General features: G+C 40.9%; 1 pseudogene; it reads left to right on the top strand.

Annotated features, from left to right (window-relative positions):
• Positions 1-3,098: 3,098 nt before the first annotated feature.
• Positions 3,099-3,594, top strand: LOC133249153 (oligosaccharyltransferase complex subunit OSTC-like; annotated as a pseudogene).
• The last annotated feature ends 1,701 nt before the right edge of the window (positions 3,595-5,295 follow it).

Below are 5,295 nucleotides of genomic sequence, written 5' to 3'. Positions count from 1 at the left end.
TATGGAAAGAGTAACACGGAAACTTACATTCAGATCAGATCAGATCAGTTGCTCAGTCGTATCCGACTCTTTACGACCCCATGAATCGCAGCACGCCAGGCCTCCCTGTCCATCACCAACTCCCGGAGTTTGCTCAAACTCACGTCCATCGAGTCAGTGATGCCATCCAGCCATCTCATCCTCTGCCGTCCCCTTCTCCTCTTGCCCCCAATCCCTCCCAGCATCAGAGTCTTTTCCAGTGAGTCAACTCTTATATGTAAAATAGATAGCCAATGGGAATTTGCTGTATGGCTCAGGAAACTCAAACAGGGGCTCTGTATCAACCTAGAGGGGTGGGATGGGGTGGGAGATGGGAGCAAAGTTCAAAAGGGAGGGGATATATGTATACTTATGGCTGACTCATGTTGAGGTTTGATATAAAACAACAAAATTCTATAAAGCAATTATCCTTCAATTAAAAATAAATTTTAAAAAATGATTGTTCAATAAGTGTATGGGAGGATAAGTGTATGGGAGGATGGAGAGATGGGTATATAAACAAACCAATGATGAAATTCAAGACAGATCTAGTATAGCCTCCTTTCAGAAGTTCTCTTTGAAAACTCCAGTCTACATGTACTCCTTTCCCTTTTGCTGCCAGGACCACAGAGTTTAAGATTTCATTGTTCTCTGCTTCATATGTGTTCCTTTTGAGTCCTCACATGAAGGGTAAATTCCTAACAGGCTGAGAACACAAAGAACTGCAGTAAAGATCACAGCATAAAGTGAAAGTCACTCAGTCGTGTCTGACTCTTTGTGACCCTAAGGACTCTATAGTCCATGGAATTCTCCAGGCCAGAATACTGGAGTGGGTAGCTGTTCCCCTCTCCAGGGGATGTTTCCAACCCAGGGGTTGAACCCAGGTCTCCCACATTGCAGGCGGATTCTTTACCAGCTGAGCCAACAGGGAAGCCCAAGAATATTGGAGTGGGTAGCCTATCCCTTCTTCAGTGTATCTTCCCAACCCAGGAATTGAACTGGGGTCTTCTGCATTGCAGGTGGATTCTTTACCAGCTGAGCTACCAGGGAATCCCAAAGAGCATAGCAGAGGGAATCCCAACTCCACATTTAACAGCCTAGGACTCTGGGCAAGTTACTAAGTTGACCTGGTACCAGTTGCCTTGTACATCAAATGGAGATGATCACACTTATACTTTACCCACCTACCTCGAAGGCGGTATTTAGAGAATTGAACATGCTAATGCTAGTAATGAACTTAGAACATGCCTGGCCAATAGCAAATCTTCAGTAATGAACTTACAGCATGCCTGGCTAATCACAATCATCCTTACAACTGTGCTTTTGTTGTATCTCCTCCATTTCCTTAAATAAGAGTGGGCACACAAGAAGCATTCCACTAATATATCACCACTGATTCCATATACTTTAAGAATAGAAGTTACCATTCCTGCTGAACATGCCAGACTTTATCTGCCTAGCTCAGGTCAAGTAACCTTTGAGCAAGTCTACATTAACTTATTCCATGAATATTTAATTTTCATGTGCTATGAGCCCAGATTACAGCAGTAAACAGGACAGCAAATCCTTACCTTCATAAAGGGTTTATTTTAGCTCACAGAGCTAAGTAAACGAGGCAGCCACTCTGGGGAGTTCATTGCATAACGTCCCTCTGATTTGGAAGGTGCAGAGGCAAAATTATGCAAATTGTCTGTCAACACCTCCCCAACTTACCTGGCTATTTGTTCATTTATTTTAGCCATGAAGGTTTACCTAAATGCTCTGAATTTCTTCTATCTTGAATATCCCTTTAATGAGATCCCTTCTTCTGCTCACCTCCTTGATCCTGCTACTCAAATAGAGTTGCTAATGATGTGTGCACGTGCCAGACTTGCACAAATGTTGAGCTGCAAAACTGCTCTGTGTCTGTTAATTTCATCCTCCACTTGGGCGGGGATCCTTGAGTTAGAGCAGATGCTGCTTCCCGGGGGCTTTCGCGCCCATCGATCAGCTTTGTTGATGAAGGAGGGAAGGAAAGTTTCCTCTATGACTGCAGTTTGAATATAATTTATTGTGTTCTGAAAGAAAAGAGGCAAAAAGAAAAGGTCCTGATAGGCGATAGCACAAATGAATGGTGATGGATGACACTCAGATTTCTGTTGCAGAGGAACATGCTTGAAAGCCAAGAAATGATTGCAATGGCGAGGTGAAATTCCCCACAGCTCTGCTAGATGGGCTTCTTCTAAATGGCTAAGGTGCCTGTGGGAGTCCCATGGGGAATCCAGACTGATAAATAAAGAAATTGATAAAATTATCACATAGCATTTAAGAGCAAGGACACTATAAACAGATGGCACGGATTTGAAACCCAGCTCCACCCTTGAGGCAAGTTACTTAACATTTCCTCCTGTGTAAACAAGAATAATAGCAATTCCTTACTCTAGGGTTGGGAAGAGAACTAAATGAGTTACTATATAGAAAGGGATTAGAATAATGCCTGGCACTTACAAAGCTCCAAATCGATGTCTGCTCTGCTTGCTGTCATTTATGGTGAATTTTGCTTTCTGCCAGGTCCCAACCTAAGCGTGCCTGTCCACAGCTTCACTCTTGTTTTCACCACCACCACCCTTAGACACCACGATTGCCCTCAGTCTTTAGAGGAGGGAATGGCCACATACTTGCCTTCCAAATCCACTAAAATTTCTGACTTTGCTCCTCCCACTACTTAGGTTTTATATGAGTGTCTCCTGTTTGTTTATTCATTTGCATTTCCAATTATGTCTAGAAAAATATGTATAAGACTAGAAATAAATTCTCCAAAAGTATTCATAGGATTTAAAGGGTCTACTTTTCTTCCTTATATTTTTCAGTATTTTACAACTTAAAAAAAAATAAACAACAAAGGTCCTAGTGTATAGCACAGGGAATTATATTCAATGTCCTATGATAAACCATAATGGAAAAGTAATCGATATGAAAAAGAATATATATACATATATATGTATATATATATGTATAACTGAATAAGTTTGCTGTACAGCAGAAATTAACACAACACTGTAAGTCAACTATGTGTGAATAATTGAAAAAAAAATTTTTTTAAATAATTGTGGAGTCCTGCCCGTGCTGTGACGGACATGGAGGTTTTGAACCAAGTCCAGAGCTTAGTGTTCGAGTGGCCCAACCTGAAGCTGAAGAAGCACAGCCCTGGTTACACATGCCATTGACCATGATGGTGTACGTTCTGGTGATGGTGTCTCACTTCCTCACCACTAGAGAAGCAGTTTATGATGTAACTGCCAAAGTTCAAGTGTTGGCTTTGTGACTGATGAGCATGGGCAGCAGGCCCACAGCTTTCTTGGCCTATGAAATAAATGGACAGTATACTGGGAAGGACACACGTCCAGCTTCCTGTCTACAATGGGAGGTTTGGGTTTCATAATCTTCGACTTATCCAAGGCACCAAACACTCCAAAACTCAATTGACTTTTTCTTGTATTCACTGGATTCATCTGTGTCCTATGGAGTGTTTTCATGGCTAGAGTATTCATGAGAATAAAACTGCCGGACTAGCTGATGGGTGAGAATGCCTTTTGAGAAGAAATCAGTGGATACTGGATTTGCTCCTATTAATACAGTTTTAAAGGCTGTACCAACCCTCTGATTTGGAATATGGAAAACGATGAATGAAAAGCAGCAGGGAAGAAGCTCTAGTAAAAACATAGGAAGCGTATTAAAAGTCTGGGCTAGACTTCTTGGTGTCAAGGTGACAAGTTCACAGCAGTATCTTTTCTGCTGCCATAAACACCATGTACCAACAATGTTACATGGCATTTTCGTCTTAGTTTTTCACTACGTAAAGAAAAGTACTCCATTTCTACAGCTATCATATAGAATGAAGTATTTTCTACAACCCCCATATAGCATTTTTCTGGAGATGACATTTTTGACTTTCAGAAATTAACATAAAATCAGGAAGGGAGATCCCATGAGATGAGAGCCCTGGGCAGCTGAGCAGCTTTCCCTGTGGTGCTTTGCCTTTAAACAGAGTGTGTGATGGTACATTGTCTCAGATATGCATGTAAGACTGTTTTCTGAACAGTATGATGTATGAAAGGAGCAGAAATAATTTTTATAATTAAAAATAATGATAATAATTGTACGCTCTGTTTTTACAATGAAACATAGACAATGAATTTAAAAAACAGAGGAACAACAGATTTAGTCCATTCACCCTTTTCCTCAAATAGGGTAAATCCTCCTCATCAGAGCAAATTAATAAGAAATCAGGAACTCAGTGCTGTCCTCAGTACCGAGGACAAGACTGGTGGACGCTCTTCTTGCTGTTTACTGAAGGGTGGTTGCTGTCCAAGAACTTGCTTGACCTGTGAGATAACTGAGCCCATTGATGACATAATTCCACAGAAGGAATCTGTCATATACATACTGTGCTGAGAAATACTGCATCTGAATGAAGGTACATCTATACCCTAAACCATTTAAAACTAGGATGAAAATAAATAACAACAGCCACAGCACCTCCCCAACGAAAGGATGAATTGCTTAAATTTTAGGTGGTTTTGTTAGTTTCTTGTGCATTGGGCACTTCTATTTGCAGGGTCCTACCCTGATTCTGAGGTTAATTAGATGGTACTTGGAGCTGTAGAGACCATTTCTCCTTTAACGATACCACTCCAACTTACATTTATCTTTTCCTGTTTCCTGCTCACTTGAAAAATCTGTTGAGAAGAGATTATAGGCTTGATAGATTTGGTAAAAAAGGAAAAATTAAATAAAGGCAGTATTACCTCACATTCACCCCACTGAAGAAAGAAGCATGAAAACTCTAAGGTAGATTTTTCCAAGCGGAAGCACTCAATGGGGATTTGAAGTACTTCTCAGTCAGTCTGTAGTCTCCACCAACCCTTGGCCTCCATGAAAGATGGGTGATAGTAATGGAAGCAAAGCATATGTCATTTCTATGCCCTCCCATACCAATATTAGTTTATTGTGACAATAGAAACTCAGGAGGAAAAATTAGAATTGTGCAAAGTGTCAAAATGTGATAGAACTTTATATCAGTTATATATTACCAAACTAATGCTGTGCAATAAATCACCCTACAGCTAGTGGCTTAAAATAGCAATCGTGGTGTAGGGAAAGAGCAATTGGCCAGGATGGCGGTGGTCAGGCTCTCTCACCCCATGTACTCTCGCTCTCACCCTACATTTTGTAAATAATGATGTAACAGCTGAGATCATTTATAGCACTGCGCACGGACCACCTGAAAAGCTCTTG

This window comes from Bos javanicus, chromosome 6, assembly GCF_032452875.1.
Source record: "Bos javanicus breed banteng chromosome 6, ARS-OSU_banteng_1.0, whole genome shotgun sequence".
Classification (NCBI taxonomy): Eukaryota; Metazoa; Chordata; class Mammalia; order Artiodactyla; family Bovidae; genus Bos; species Bos javanicus.
This window is presented reverse-complemented; position numbering and strand designations above follow the sequence as displayed.